The 17,344-nt window shown below is 43.6% G+C and overlaps 1 protein-coding gene across 3 annotated transcripts in view; it reads left to right on the forward strand.

Moving 5' to 3' along the window:
* Positions 1-17,344, forward strand: part of GALK2 (galactokinase 2) — a 175,626-nt gene that overhangs the window by 83,428 nt on the left and 74,854 nt on the right. The window lies entirely within an intron of this gene.

Consider the following 17,344-nt stretch of genomic DNA (forward strand, 5'->3'; position numbering starts at 1 on the left):
ATTTCTTGCTAGAACTTTGCAAGATCAATGTCCTAGTCATTGGAAATATTTTTTTTCAATGCTATAAACAGGGACTATATACATTGAACTCACCAAATATAATACACAGGAATCAAAGTGACTACATACATAGAAAGTTAGAACAAAGCCAAGGGCTGGCTGGACCAGACCATGAAATGCTCCTATGAAGAGTCGATGCATTTGAACTACAGTGCTGGAGAAGAGTATTGAAAGTACCATGAACTACCAAAAGAACAAACACATCTATCTCAAAAGAAATACAGATGGAATGCTCCCTAGAAGCAAAGATGTCGACACGTCATCTGACATACTTCGGGCATGTTATCAGAAGAGAGCAGCCCCTGGAAAACGTTGTCATGCTTGATAACGTAGAGGGGCAGTGAAAAGTGAAGACGCTGGACAATATGAATTCACGCAGTGGCTGCAACCATGGGCTCAAATATAAGAACACTTGTGAAAATGGCCTCGGGCTGGGTGGTATTTTGTTCTGTTGCACATAGTGTTGCTGTGAGTCGGAACTGACTGGATGACAGCTAGCAGGAGCCACACATATGTTAAACCCGAGGCAAACATTTACACCAAGGTATGGGCGTGGCAGTGAGCAGTGGGAAGCCACCAGTCACTCTGCAGGAGGAAAATGAGACTTTCTACTTTTGTAAAGATGTTTATAGTCTTGGAGACTAGTACAGGCAGTTCCACTCTGATAGGCTCACAACTAGTTGGAATCCACTCATTGACAGTGCTTTTTTTTTTTTTTTTTTGCTTTTTATGGGCTTGATTGATTTAGATAGTAATTTATAGACATTGCCTCCCCTCTTTGGTTTGGGTCCAAATCAGGAAAAATTGAATCAGATTCAAATTGGGAAAGTTCACAGAGCTAACTTGAATACTTATTATTATGCTGAGGATAATACGGAAACGCTAACTTCTGTGCCTTCTAGTCGCTTCTGATTCGGGGATCGTATGGGATGGTGGAGCTGCCCCTGTGAGTTTGTGAGCGTGCCCTGCTCTTCTTTACCCTCTCCTGGAGACTCCACGCCGACTTATACCGAGAGTTCCTGCCCAACGAACCTCCAGGGTGTGATAGGCTGCTCTGCTCAAAGCACAGAATGCAGAGCCTTCCCTGGGGGATTGGGAGGGCCCCTCTGACCGCAGGAGAGGACATATGGTTCCAGGATACGCTTGCCAAACCACAGAGATGGCAGGCCTACTGCCCATCCATTATCATCATCATTATTTAATGTCTTCGGAGGGCCAGAAGCCAAAATAAGCACTCTGCTAGCCAAGGGAGCGACACCAGACTTTACCACAGGCGTTGGAGGCCACTTTGGTATTTGGTAGCAGAGACTCGGGTCATATGCTTGTCTGTTTCCATCCATCTGGCCAGGCTTCTGCCTCCTGCTGTCTTGCCACACAACTCTTTTTTTTTTTGTTTTGGTTGTTGTTGTTGTTGTTGTTGGCTCTTCTCCCTCCTCTGCTCCCCTTCCCAATAATCATTATCTTGGTATGTGTTTTCTTTTTCTTTTTTCCCTGTTTCCCCTCCCTCCCTCTCTCCCCACTGCTCCACTAGGATTGAGACCATAATAGAGACAGTGGGCAGGGAAGACTGTTTAGGTCCTCTGGACTTGGTCCACCTCTGAAATTCTATCCCCCTTGGGAATACGGTATGTTGTTGTTGTTAGGTGCTGTTCGGACTCACAGTGACCGAGTGTACAACAGAAGGAAACACTGCCCTGTACTGCACCATCCTCACATTGGTGCCTAAGATTGAGCCCACTGTTGCAGCCACTGTGTCAATCTATCTGCAATGCATTTCGATACCTGTAGGACATTTCAATACAGTACAGTATCAGGATTCAAACCACTAAGCCAAGTCTACGAGTTTGAATCCCGGCTCTGCCACTAACTAGCTGAGCGTTCCTAGGCCATTTACTGAACTTCTCTGTGCTTCAGTTTCTTCATTGTAGAACATGGGCTGGAGGATTATGTTAGACAGTACATTAGAAGGAATCCGATGTGCAGTGCTGGCTGCTATAATTCTTGTTGGACTGAAGAAATCATACTGAGATGTCAGCCTTATTTGAGATCATGCTGGGTTGGGGGAAGATGTGGAGCCTTGGACTGTCCAGAAGAGAAAGACACTAAAAAATGTGTCTCCAGATGGATAGTGAGCAAACTCTCCATCCCTGAAACATCTAGCCAGGAGGATTTTCTTTTCCTGCTTTGGGAGAAAATAAAGTAAAATTGTGACTTCTCAAAAATATCAGCATCCCAGAGCTCATATCCAACTCCATTGTTCATGCTACCTAAAGGGAGGCCCAGTCAGTATACATACCCACAGCTGTAGAGTTGATGCCGACTCAAATAGTGACCGTGCAAGACATAGTAGGGCTGTTTCATAGGAGTCTGGAGACTGTACATCTTTATAGGAGCAGGCAGCCTCATCTTTCTTCCATGGAGCCACTGGTGGGTTTGAATGGCCAACTTTCTGGATAGCAGCCCAGTGCTTAAGCCACTGTTCCACCACGGCACCTTTTAGTCTGAAGAGTCATGCATGATCCATCTGCTCACACGAGCCCAGTGTGGGCACACTCTCCATTTCCTGAGGCAGAGGGGTAAGGTACCTTGATGGGCTTGGGAGTTAGGTCAGTGTGGTCTTAAATTTTAGACATATGAATTTAGGTTAGTTCCTTATCTTTCTGAGCTGTCATTTTCTCGTCTATAAAATCGGGCTTCCTATTTTGACATTTCAGAGTTGTTTTGGAAATTAAGTATGATACTAAACTCATTGCCACTGAGTTGCTTCCAGCTCATAGCGACCTGACAGGAGAGCGCGGAACAACCCCTCTGGGTTTCTGAAACTGTAAATCTTTAAAGTTGTAGAAAGCCTCACCTTTCGCCCATGGAGCACCTGGTGGCTTTGAGCTGCTGACCTTGTGGTTAACAGCCCAGTGTGCAACCTGTTACACCACCGAGACTCCCAATGTCTGGCCTAAGAAGACATCTGACATTTGTAACCTCCTGATGACTATTCTGTGTCTGCTTAATTTACTAAGAAAGCCTTACAGTTTAGGAAATTCTTTAGAGGGGTCCATTCAAGTGCAACGTGCATCCAAATCACCTGGGCATCTCGTTAAAGTGCCTAATTCAGTAACATCTCCCGTGGGGCCAGAGACTCTGGGTTTTTTTTTAACATGCTTCCAAGTCACACCAATGCTGTTTGTCCACGGGCCGTCCTTGGAATCTCAGAGTGTCATGCACGCCTTCCGTCTTTTGCTCACCTCATTCTGCGGAGCCTCTCAGCAAGGCAGGAGCTCGTATGGTACATGAAATAATATGGCTCTCATAAGCCCGCCGAGATCCTGCTGGAATATCTGCGGCAGGTTTCTTCAAGACCGCTAGAATCTCTGCCAATATTAAGGAACCCACTTTGAGTCCTGGATACACACATGAGGGAAGTTTGAGGTGTAGCAAAAACGCTGAAATTCGAGGTCCCGTCATCACTCAGTCCGGTGGGTTCGGGAATGGTCTCTGTCTCTCGCTTGGTGAAGTTGGGAGGAGTTGACCCCAGACTGTGCTTTTGCCCTCACTGCGCGCCTGAGTTCTTTCTGGAGCCCGGTGTCCCAACTGCAAGTCTTCCCCAGTTTCATTAGCTTACGTTATGTCCAAGGTAGACAGATGCCTGTGCTTTGGGACGACACATGCATGAGGGCTTAACATGCACTGTTGATGCTTCTAGATCAGCAGGTTTCTCAGATTGACTTTGGGAACCCTTTCCTCACAGTTGTTTCTTCATTGAACTTATTCTCTCCCCTTCTCCCCCTGGATTGTTTACTAGAATTTTCCAGGCTGATCTATCAGGGTGATTTGCATCTGCTGTGCTCATTTCGGGTGTTGGATATCAGTGTCCTCAGGCCTTTTTTTTTTTTCCAGGTTACTAATCTTTTTGAGTTAGAGCTGTGAAGAAGACGGATAGTCTCCGTCTTTTTAAATGAAAGAAATCCTGTTTTTTTTCTCTCCTTCAGAACACTCTAAAGTTAAAGCTTGGGAGTCAGCCATGTTACAAAACAAAGCAGGTCTATATCAGTCTTTGAAGGTGTTATTTCATGAGGATTTTCACTTTTTGGCTGGGTTCTACCTAGTAGGTTTGCCAATTTGGGAAAGAATTTGCAAATAGCCCCAGGTAAGAATCCAGGCATTGTGAAAGTTGGGTTAGACCAAGATTGCCGAGGGAGAAAATATTTGAGGTAAAGAAAAGTCAAGGGAGCCGCTTAACATTTTCACCTTATCTAGATATACCAGGCAGGGCCATAACAGAAAGCAGATGGCATGCACAATACTTCCAGGGAATTATTTACTGCCCAGTGATGATTTACAGTGGTGTGGATATAGGGTAGCACCAGGCTAGTTGTAGCTGAGTCGTTAGCACCTTGGGCCTGACATGGACCATGCCCAGGAGAGATCTGCCCTTACTCTGTACTGCCTGTACTTCCCGACAGAATCCAGAATTTCCTCGCCCAACAGGGTGCATTGGGTGCGCAGGTGCCTGCTGTTGGAGTTCATGCAGGACTGCCTACTGGGGCAGAGGGCAGGAGGGAAATGGGGGGAGAGCAGACATGAGGGAGGCCGGCAAACAACTGTCTGGCAGGCTGGCTTTACATGTTTGAAAGAAAATTTTCTTTCAAACTCTTGATGGCAATATTAATATTGTGTGCTGCTTTAGGACAGACTTGTTAGCTTGAGGACACTTTAAAAATTCCTGTTGAATGAATGAATGAACGCAATGTTTGTTTCTTTCCTTCCTCTTCACGGGCACTTAGTGTGCAGTAGCTGGATGACAGTGTCTTGGTTAGGACCTTGCGTTTTTATTTTTATTTTTTTGCAGCCTTGTGTTTTGAACAGTTAGGCTTCCTATAGGCAAAGTTAAGTTACTCAGAGGGATGAACTTTCCTATGTATTTTTTCCCTATTTTAAAAGCAGTGTTATTAAAGTTGCTGTCCATCCGGCTTTCAGTGGCTCCTTCCTCTGAAGTGAGGGGCTGAATCCTTCTTTGTTTTCTGTTCTTACTCTGGAAGCGCTGCTGAAACCTGTTTGCTTTGGGTGACTCTGCTGGCATTCGACACGCCCATCACACAGGCTTCAGCATCACAGCAACGCACTAGTCACCACAGTATGACAAACTGACAGACAAGTGGTGGTTGGACATCGTTGGGCACCAAAGGAGAATCAATGCATTTCATTGGAGAGGACTATTGAAAGTACCATAGACTGCTCAAAGGATGATCTGACCTCTCTTGTAAGAAGTATGGGTAGAGTGCTTCTTAGCGGCAAGGAGCACTTGGTCTTACACAGTTTGAACAGGTTTCCAGGATATACCAATCCCTGGAGAAGGACATCATGTTCGGTAAAGTAGAAGGGCAGCAAAGGAGGGGAAGACCTCCAGGGAGATGGACGGACACAGTGGCTACACCAACGGGCTCAAGCATAGGGCCAATGGTGAGGCTGGTGCAGGACTGTGCAGCGTTTCATTCTGTTGTGCACGGGGTTGCTATGGAGTGGAACCAACTGGAGGATTAACCTTAACAACAACTTTAAAGTTGCTAAACATAGTTATAGTTTACTGTATTCACATTTTGTGGCTTTTAATATCATTATAATGATTATAAATATCCAATTTAAACCAGGCAATGCCGTCACAGATCTTTAGCCCTTCTAAATCTGGTTAAATTTGGTTATTATGCCTGTTATGTCTCCTCTTTCTAGAGCTCCAATGGCCAGCGGTTGGGCAGGCTGTTAATTTAGGGAGCCCACTTAAATTTTGGTTCTTTCCCAGCCTGCTCTAAGAGAACCACACAAGGGGATAAACTAGCCTTATTGACTATCTTCAGTAATATTAAAAGAAAGTCTGTGAGAATGTCAGTTTTCTCCTAACTGCCCAGAGGCCAGGAGTCAGTCTAGAAATTAGCTTATTGCATACTAATTTGGGGAAAATTTCTCACGCAAATTGTCTCTCCTAATGATTCCCAGACATTAGTGCATTGGAGGAAGAGCTAGAGTGATAGAGGCCACAAGTGACTATTCTGGAGGGACCTGGGTTCTTGCAGTGTTCAGGGGTAAGAGCACTTGTCTATTCCCACCAATCTGGCCAGGTGGGAAGGGGAGTGAACCCTTTCTTTGTTACAGTTGTGTTGTACTTGCTATATGGTTTTCAAGCTGTGTGTGTGTGTGTATGTGTGTGTTTCTGTGTGCCTGTTTGGCATATGAGGAATGGGAAGACAGAAAGAGTGGGTGGGCCTCAGAATCCTCTAGGCATTAGGGGGAGTGTATTAGGCTGATTTTCCAGGATTAAATATGAAAACCAGGATTAAATATGAAAGAATATTATATCATGAAAGACATTTATAACAAGAAAATGGCCCAGACTAGTCTAACCTCAAGTCCATGCGTCAGATGTTAACTGGGGTCACGTCTAGACTCATGCAACTGCTGGTTGATGAAGCAGGAAGGCAAATCAGGAGTTGGACAGATCACAGGCCAATGGGTAGAGAGTTCCTTGAATCCAATGTTTGCAGGATGGCAGGGCACCCACTGCTCCCAGGGATGGCATGCCGGGCCATATGAGCTTCCAGCCGCAGCCCCAGAGCCATATACGCAATCCAAGCACGCAGGAAGGTGACAAGCACAAAAGAGAGGCCAGTTCTCCCAATGTTTCTCTTTAAAAAGGCCACACTCCTCAAGAGCAGGATCAGGCCATGACCTAATTCATCAGTTGGAATCCACCCCTACTTCCACTTGGGTGCAACAAGTTGACATAAATGCTAACCATCACAGGGGAAAAGATGACATTATCCATTGAGAAATAGAATTGACTTTTCAAAACAATTTAGAACTTTCCATGAAGCTCACTTCCAATCGACTTCTAGATACTTCTGAATGTAGTTTTGACAGGTTTTTCTTATAGTCTTTTTGACATTTATTGTGATTTTGCATAATTCAAAAAGATTTGGAATATTAATTTATTGCCTTAGTGAGTCATTCTGACTGATTTTATCCTTTGGATAACATTTTATGGTTCTGTTTCAAGTGTCCCCCAAAGATACAAAAGGCCTGGACTCTCGCATCACTCAGCTTGATCGGCATCTCTGCTTCTGTTTGCATCTTGGTGCTATTAAGGTCTCTGTTTTTGTGAGATGAAGTCATATAATCTCTGGCTCACCCAGCTGCTGAATGCTATGTCACTGGCATGTCAAGTACCGGTAGGGTCACCCAAAGTGAATAGATTACAGCAGAGTTTCCAGATTAAGAAAAAACAATGATGAAGGAACAGGGTGTTCACTTCAGAGGAATTAGCAACTGAAAACCCTTTGGTTAGCATCACATCATTGCCAATGACTGAAAATGTAATGAACAGACGCAGAACATTGTCAAAGCCAGTGTCAGAAGATGAGCCCTTCAGGTTGGAAGTCACTCAGAATGTGACTGCGGAAATGCTGCCATCTCGAAGTAGAGTTGACCCTAATGATGTGGGCGGAGGAAAGCCTTTGGGACCTTCACTTACTGATGGGGCAGGACACAAAATGAGAAGAAACAGGTGCAAACAATAATTAATAATTAGAACTTGGAATCCACAAAGACAGAGGTTGACTGTGAAACAGACCATCAATTACTCATATGTAAATTCACGTTGAAGTTGAAGAATGTGAAAACAAGTCCACAAGAGCAAAAATATGATCTTGAGCATATCCCACCCTACTTTTGAGAACGTCTCAAGAACAGCTTTGATGTATTAAACACCAACTACAGAGGACCTGATGAGCTGTGGGACAACATTAAGAACATAATACACGAGGAAAGCAAAAGGTCACTAAACAGACAGGAAAGAGAGAAAAGATCAAATGTGGATGTCAGAAAAAACTGAAGCTTGCTTTTAGTTATAGGGATGCTACAGCAAATAGAAGAAATGATGAGGTCAAAAAGCTGAGCAAGAGATCTCAAAGGGCAGGCAAGAAGAAAAATAAAGTATTAAAATGCTATGTGCAAATACCTAAAGATAGAAAACCAAACAGGAAGAGCGTGCTCGGCTTGTCTTAAACTGAAGACAGCTACTCAGTACCCATTCCAAAGAAAGGTGACCCAACAGAATATGAAAATTAGAGACCACCATCACTGATATCACCTGAAAGTCAATTTGTGTTTTCCCCTGAAGTTCATCCACTGAAGGTTGCAGGAGTACATTGACAGGGAGCTGCCAGAAGTTCAGGTTGGAATTAGACGAGGATGTGGAATAAGGGATATCGTTGCTGGTGTCCTGATGAATCTAGGCTCAAAGCAGAGAATATCAGAATTATGTTTACCTATGTTTCATTGATTATGCAAAGGCAGCTGACTGTGTGGATCATAAGAAGCTCTCGATAGACTTGAGAAGAATGGGACTTTCATAACACCTCACTGCGTTTGTGTGGATCTTGTGCATGGATCAAGAGGCAATGGTGCTAACACAGCAAGGGCATGCGACATGGTTTAAAATCAGGAAAGGTATACATCAAAGTTGTATCCTCCCACCATACTTATTCCATTTGTACACTGATAAACTAATCAAAGAAGCTGGATTATAGGAAGAAGGATGTGGTATCAGGATCAGAGGAAGGCTTTTTAACAAGGTATGAAATGAAGAGGACACAACCTTGCCTGCTGAAAGTGAGGAGGACTTGAAGCACTTGCTGATGAAGATGAAGGACTACAGCCTTCAGTCTGGATTATAACTCAATGAAAGGCAAGTGTGGAGAGACTTAATCTTACGTACTTTTGGACATGTTATCAGGAGACACCTGGATGCTTGGTAAAGAGGAGGGGCAGTAAAAAAGAGGAAGACCTTGGAAAAGGTGGACCGACTCAGTGCCTGCAACAATGGGCTCAAACATCAGAGCAATCGTGAGGCCGGCACAGAGGGTTGCTATGAGTTGGAACCAACTCAATGGTACCGATAACGACATTTAGGATTGTTCAGGCCGTTTCACACTTAGAAGGGAAATGCGAAAAGAGAAATACTAACTGTAAAGGGTTTGGGCCACAGGATCTGCATTTAAAATGTTTACGATAGTTATGCATTATTTGCTGGCAGAAAGCACCCCCACCTGCTCAGATGGAAATGCTTTTTGTTGGGCTGTACACATTCCCATTTGACTTAAATTCTTTTATTCCCTAGGGAATTGGCTGTTCTAGGGTGTCTACAATACTTTTTCTTTTAAAAGTGTAGGAAAAAATACATTTTTGCAAGATAAGCATTTTGAAGTATATAATTTAGTGGTAGTTATTACATTACTTATGTTACATAATCACTACCCAGAGTTGATGCCAAATTCCCATCACCATAAACAAAAACGCATTGCTATGTGAACAGTGATTCTTTCATCTCCCACCACTTCTACTTTTGATAATCACTAATAAATTTTGGTCTCATATTGCCTATTCTTGTTATTTTATTGAAGTGAGATCATACAATATTTGTCCTTATATGATTGCCTTATTTTACTCAGTACAATGTTTTCAAGGTTTGTCCATGTTGTAGCATGAATCAGGACTTCATTTTGCTTTTGGGCTGAGTAATATGCCCTTGTAGGTATGTACCGCATACTATTTATCCATTCATTTTGATATGTGTTTAGGTTGTTTCTGTCTTTTAGCTATCGTAAATGGTGCTGCCATGACCATTGACATACATGTGTCAGGTTGTGTCTCTGTCTTTCAGTCTTCTGGGTTAGAACTGAAAATGGAATTGTTGGGTTATATGGGGCGCCGGGGGTACTATGGATTAAGCATTGCATTGTTAACTGCAAGTTTGGTGGTTCAAGCCCATAAGCTGCTTCATGATAGAAAGATGAGGCTGCCTATTCCCATAAAGACAAACAGTCTCAGTAACCCTAGGTAGGATTGCTATCAGTTGGAATCAACCCTCTAGCAGTGTTTTTTGTTTGAATTTCATGCTAGTTTTCTTTTTAACTTTTTGAGAAACCACCAAACTGTTTCCCACAGCAGCCATGCATTTTGTATTCCTGCCAGCAATTAATAAAGGTTCTAATTTTTTCATACCCTCACCATTTGTTCCTTTCCATTTTATTTTTTAATCTGAGGCAGCCTCGTGGGAGTGAGGTGATAACTCATTGTGTGAATTTTAAAAAATAAATTATTTTTGTTCTTGTTGAGAAAATACTCACAAGATTGCAGTAACAGTTTGTGACAAAAAAGTCCTGACGTGTGGCAGTCAGGGGAATAGTTTTGCCACCATGGCAACGCACCTGCTCATGCAGCCATCTCAGTGTTCCAGTTTTGGGCAAACACAATGCTTCTCTTGCCCCTTACTCACACCTTACTCACCTGACCTCTCTCCATGCGACTTCTTTTATTTTCCAAAAATTCAGAGGGACATAAAAGGACAGAGATTTGACATTGTAGGAGAGGTGAAGAAAATAACGAGGGAGGTGCTGTCAGCCATCCAAACAGGTGAGTTTGAAAAACGTTTCCAAGAATGGAGTTGCAGATTTGACAAATATATTAAGTGCAATTGAGAGTACTTTAAAGGTGATAAGGCTGTTTTGTAAAAAAAATTTAAATATATAGCTTTGGGGAAAAATTTCCTGTTTTATTTTGATACCCCCTCGTATATCTATCACACAACTTTGTCACTTCAACTTTTTATAAGTGTACAACTTATTGAAAGGAGTTACATGAGACAGCTGTACAACGGTATCTTTAATCAGTCGCTGTGGTCTTGATTTGCATTTCCTTGGAGTCTAATGATATATATTGATCATCTTTTCATGTGCTTTTTGACCACCATTGCTTCCTAACTTTTTTTGGTGGAGAGATTTATTTACTTATTTAAAAAATCATTTTAGTAGGGTCTCAATCCATACGTACATCAATTGTGTAAAGCACATCTGTACATTCATTGCCCTCATCATTCTCAAAACATTTGCTTTCTACTTAAGCCCCTGGCATCAGGTCCTTATTTCCCCCCTCCCTCCTACTTTCCCCCTCCCTCATGAACCCTTGATAAATTATAATCAATTTATAATTCATATCTTGACCTGTCTGACGTCTCCCTTCACCTGCTTTTCTGATGTATGTCCACCAGGGAGGAGGTCACATGTAGATCATTAAAATCGGTTCCCCCCTTCCAGTCCACCCTCCCTGTGCCCTCCCAATGCCCTCCCAGTATCGCCACTCACACCACTGGTCCTGAGGGGATCATCTGCCCTGAATTCCCTGTGTTTCCAGTTCCCATCTGTACTAGTGTACATCCTCTGGTCTAGCCAGACTTCTAAGGTAGGAGTTGGATCATGATTCGGGTGGAGGGGGGCAGGGAAGCATTTAGGAACGAGAGGAAAGTTGTATTTTTCATTGTTGCTACATCGCACCCTGACTGGCTCATCTCCTCCCCAAGACCCTTCTGTAAGGGGATGTCCAGTGGCCTAAAAATGGGTTTTGGGGATCCACTCCACACTCTCCCCGCTCCTCATTCACTATGGTAAGACTTTTTGTTCTGATGATGCCTGATACCTGATCCCTTTGACACCTGTGATCACACAGGCTAGTGTGCTTCTTCCATGTGGGAATTGTTGCTTCTGAGCTAGATGGCTGCTTGTTTACCTTCAAACCTTGAAGACCCCAGATGCTCTATTTTTTGATAGCCTGGCACCATCAGCTTTCTTCAGCACATTTGCTTATGTACCCATATGTCCTCAGCGATCGTATAATGGAGGTGTGCACTCAATGATATGATTTTTTTGTTCTTTGATGCCTGATAACTAATCCCTTCAGCACCTCGTGATCACACAGGCTGGTGTGATTCTTCCATGTGGCTTTGTTGATTCTGAGCCAGATGGTCGCTTGTTTACCTTCAAGCCTTTAAAACCCCAGACACTATTTCTTTTGATAGCCAGGCCCCATCTGCTTTCTTCACCACATTTGATTGTTCATCCTCTTTGTCTTCAGCAGTTGTGTCAGGAAGGTGAGCATAATAGAATGCCAATTTAATAGAAGAAAGTATTCTTGCATGGAGGGAGTACTTGAGTAGAGGCCCAATGTCCTTCTGCTACCTTAATACTAAACCTATAAATATATGCACATAGATCTATTTCCCCATCCCCATATATAAATAAATGTGCATATGTACATGTCTTTATCTAGACCTCTATAAATGCCCTTTGCTTCCCAGCTCTTTCCTCTATTTCCTTTGACTTTCCTCCTGTCCCACTATTATGCTCAGTCCCCACCAGGGTTTCAACAATTCCTCTTGATTACATTACCCTTGATCATGCACAACCAGGCCTCCCACACCCTCCTCACCACCAATTTGGATCACTTGTTGTTCCCTTGTCCCTGGGTTTATTAACACCACTACCTTTCTCCCCACCCACCCCTCGCCCATTTCCCCTGGAACTGTCAGTCCCGTTGTTTTCTCCTCCCATTGTTCATCCAGACTATCTTATTTAGACAGACCTGCAGAGATAATAACATGCACAAAAACAAGACAGAGCACAACCAAGCAACAATATACAACAAAACAACAAGAAACCAATGTAAAAAAAAAACAAACCCCAAAACAAAACATAAGAAAGGGAAGCTTGTAGTTAGTTCAAGGATTGTTTTTTGGTCTTTAGGAGTGTTTTCCAGGCCAGTCTGTTGGGGCACCATGCCCTGGTCCCAAAGTTCACCTTCATCATTCCCTGGGGACCTTGCCGCTCCATTCCCTTGCTGTTCTGTTGCACCCCCTTAATGTTTTGCCTTGGTGTGGCGGGATCAGATCAGGTGCAATTCCCACACTGTGTCTCTGGTGTTGTCCCCTATAGGGCTATGGGTCAGTGAGGGGCATCATGTCTCATAGTGGGGCCGGCCATGTGGTCCTCTCTGTTGACTGGCTGCTCTAATTGGGAACTTTGTCCTCACGGCCTGGTGGGCCAGGATGTGCTCCACTCTCTACTCCTCCCCCTTCATCTGCTCCCTTGTGCTCTGATCAGATATGTCCTTCTCCCGGAGCCGCAGATTCAGTGCCGTCCTTTGAAATAAATTCTTCTGAGGGGAGTGGCAGGTGTCCACGTAGTAGTTGGAGTTGGCCCGGTCCCCCAGACCTCTCCACTGGTTCCCTACTCCACGCCAGCATGTTGTATTCACATCTTGGAGCACTGGGTTGAAGTCTGATCCCTCTTTCCCTGTGGAGATATAAACAATACCCTCCCTTTGGGTGGGTTAGTGCCCTGTGCCCCCGCTACCTATTTCTTTATTATTATTATATTTTTCCTTTCTCTACCTCCTTTTTAATTGTCTACCATGTGTACCCCTGTACTTGGTCTGGTCCCTGCCATATTACCTGGTCCTCACCCCAGGAATGTTTGTATACTGTAGCTTTTTCCCTATGCCCCTTTTGCATTTTTTAAAAAATGCTTACCTCAGCAGACTTTGAATTCTTTCCAACCTTAAGCCAATGCTATCTTGAGGTCTGTTTTCCCTTTTTTGCCCTCTGGGTGAGGTTGTTCTATGTGGCGGTCTCTTATTTATGCTTGGTGAGTGTTGTTCTTCTGCCCATACTGGGTTGGCAAGGATCTTTTGTAGGGCTGGGTTTCTTCTAACTTATTCTTTGAGATTTTCCTTGTCTGGGAAGACTCTTCTCCATCTATCTTGATCGGCCATTTGGCTGGGTAGAGTATTCTTGGGTTTGTATTGTTTTCCTTCAATTTTTTGAATATGTTACTCCACTCTCTCCTCTTCTTCATAGTTTCTGCTGATAGGTCTGAGAATATTCTTATTCGGGAACCTGTATATGTGATTGCTTGTTTTTCCCTAGCTGCTCTCATGATTTTCTCATTTTCCTCAAAGTTGGATAAATTAACTATTATGTGCTTTGGTGATTTCTTCTTGGGATCTAGTCTTGCTTGTGTTCTTTCAGCCTCCCGAATGGTTGCCTGGTTTTCATTCATGATGCCGGGGAAGCTTTCCTCCAAGAATTATCTCACTATTGTTGCAGATGACTTCTTTGTTGTGTCTTCCTCCAGTAAGCCAATAATTCTAATGTTGTTCTCCTCCATAGCACCAGACATAACTCTAAGTTTTCTTCAGCTCTTCTGATGATCTTATTAGATTTTTGTTCATGTTTAGCTTTCCTCTAAGTCTTCGATGCGGTTCTCTGCTTCCTCTAGTCGCTTCTCAAGGTCCATGTTTCTGCTCTGGTTTTTGTTATCTCCTCCAAAAGCTCCTGTATTTCCCTCAATCAGTTCATCCTTTTTCTGTATTGCTTCCCTCATATCCTGTATGACTCCAAGTAGTATTCTGAAAATTTCTTTCTGTGGCAGCTCAATGTCTGCTTCTTCTATGCATGTAATTATGTTCAGGACATCGTCTGCCATTGCCTTTTGTTTCTCCCATTTTTTCGTTGAGGTTATTGGGGCAGATGGCTGTTTGTGTTGCATTGTTTTAGAGGATCCAGGTGCCATTTTCCAGGCCGTTGAAGAACCCTGGCTCTCTGGGAGACTTGTAGGAATGCTTCTTCAAACTGCCTACAGCTTATTTCATTATGGAATTAACTTACCACTTTATCCTCCTGTGGCTTCCCTCTCAGGGGAGTGACCCAGAAGGCTGGTGGGTTACCTGCTTTGGTGTTGTGGAGGTTGGCAGAGGTTCCTGCAGCAGCTTGGAATGTTGAGGAAGGACCCCAGGCACACAGACAGGAATTCCCCTGTAAGAAGTTGAGCAGAGTATATCCCCTGTTCGAGTTCAGCAGGGATTTTTTACTGCCTTGGGCTAGCTACACAGGGTGGAGCTCACCTAGCTGGGTGTGGCGCAGGTGTAAATGCCTTAGGCTAAGGGGATTGGTCTGGAGGTTAGCAGTAGTGTGTGAGAGACCAAGAAAAAGACAAAGAGGAGAAAAAATTAGCAAGCTGGCTAAGCCCTGGGGGGGGGGGGCAGGGTGAGGGAAGGGGAGATGTAGTGTAGAGATAGAAACAAACACAACAATGTAGCTGAGTCCCGATTCCACCAGTGGAGCTGCAAGGGTTTAGTCCCTGCCCTTGGTGGCAAACTGTGGCTGTGTTGAGACCAAGCCGTTCTAATGGCTCTGAATGGTCCTGGCTCTGGCAGAGACAGTGGCGGTGCCAAGGTCAAGCCCCAGCTGGCCTCCATTGAGGTAAGCCCAAAGCCCCCAGCCACTCAAAACTCCATGGGCCTGTGCCTACTTATCTTTATGATGCTCCTCCTGCATTCCAGCAGTGTTGAATTTCCCTCTAAGCAACTCTCCTGGGCTGAATTCTGCGAATTCCCTCTGGTATGTGTTACTCCATCACCATCTTCCCTTCTTCCTAACTTCTTTAGTGAAATGCCTATTTCAAGTTTTGGCATTTTTTTTTATTGAGTTATCTTTTAGTTGTTAAGTTGTATATCCAGAATCATTTAATTTTTCTCAGTCCTTGAACACGTTTTTAAAAAGGTTTTCTATTCCTGATTAATTACATACAGCCTATCTTTAGATTTGACTTGTGTATGAATGGCATTTGGCCTCCTCTGAGTTCATCAGGAGGAAGGAAAACCAAACTCAATCAGGCCAAGGCCAAGGTCAGAAACGTACCTCCCTTTTTTAATTCCTCCCCCCCCCCCACTAATTCTGACACCAACCATCCTTTTTCTACAGCATGTTTTACTTTTCGTCTGGGTTTAGTAATTTACTATAAAGGCAACACAGAATTCAGGTGTCAGACTCTGATGGAGTTTAGTACAAAAATTAACAGGTTACAATTTAGTATCAGAAATGCTCAGGATGCAGTTCTTAGATTAGGACAACCTCTTCTCAGCCATGCCTACAGGCAAACCTTTCTCTGGTCCTCAGTCTTTAGCCACACAGTCCCTTGACCTCTGTCTTCCTCAGGCAATGTTACAAAGCTCTTTCAGTGTTGCCCAAAAATGCTCAAGGGGTCCTACACTCCATTATAAGCTAAGCCTAAAGCTGAAGTAGCTTTATTGGTCAGCAAATCTAGCTCCTCCAATTTAGAGCCTGAAGGCACCCCCCTCCTCCAGAAAGCCTCTTGGCCAAGGACGCTTAGCTTTATTTGCTCTTGGTCATGAAGCCCATGGCCTGTCTTGTACTCTGACTCTTGGTTTTGCTACCACTGTTCAGAATGTGGTGTCACAGCAGTGCCTCCTGAATGCAGGAGGTTCAGTGTGCAGGAATCTCAGGATCTAAAGGGGGTGCTCAGCTTCTGGCTCTTCATTCATGCTGGTAGCGACAGCCCCTGTTCCTGCTAAGGATGCTTTATTTGATCCCCTGCTGGATAACGAAGTTGACCACCCTCCATGGTAGAATTCCAAATTTCTACAATAATAATTCATCTTGTTAACAAATCACTCACAACTTAATTATTATTCTGTCTGCTTCTTCCCCCAATTTTTCTCTCCCAGTCCTGTCAGAAGAAGAGGCAATACATCAAATCATGGTCCACCCAGTCTTATAATGGGGGTTTACAAAGACTACAGCTAAAAGAGCCTTTTCAAGTAAACCACTGCAACACAATTTGGATTCAGCCACTCTCTTGTGTAAAGAGCATAATTATTGCTGCTGTACAGAACATAAAACCAACAATTCTATAGCGCTTTAGAAGTTCTGAGGTGCTTTTACTTAATCCATTGGATACTCACACTAGTCCCTTAGCTAGGGACAGACAACTTATCTTTAAATCATGGGTAGAAGGCAATACAGCATGACTCAGAATAAGGGCTCTGCAGTTAAACAATTTGTGTTTGAATTTTATTTCCATTCATTACTAGCCTGGTCTTAGCTGAATCTACTTGGTTTCTTCATCTATAAAATGGGGAGAGACATATTCATTGTGTCACTAGGTAACTAATCCATGCAAAGCAATTAGAATGGTATATGACACACAGTTCTCAATAAACATTACTTCTGACCATTGTTATTGTTAAAATTATCTGAAGAAATGGAATCTCAGGCAAGTTAAGCAATCTATCAAAGGTCACAGTTAATGGGCGGGAAAAGAGCTTAAGTGTGGAGGCTTCCGGTACTAGGTTTCCCCCACTGTATTTGTTATGGAGTTTTGCATTCTGGGGGATTATAACATGAGTCATTCTTTCATCTTTTGACGTCCACATTTCCCTGTGCTTTTTGTTTTCCTGCATTTAGAAATATTTGTTATTGACAGTCTGGCCATGGGATTGGTATGTCAGAGGTGAGCGTGGGAGAAAGCATCAGGAGGAAGGATGTCCGCTGGCTTTGAGGCTAGACTATCACTGGAACAGAGATTCTGGGGACGTCGCATCCACT

The sequence above is a fragment of the Tenrec ecaudatus genome, chromosome 14, assembly GCF_050624435.1.
Source record: "Tenrec ecaudatus isolate mTenEca1 chromosome 14, mTenEca1.hap1, whole genome shotgun sequence".
Lineage (NCBI taxonomy): Eukaryota > Metazoa > Chordata > Mammalia > Afrosoricida > Tenrecidae > Tenrec > Tenrec ecaudatus.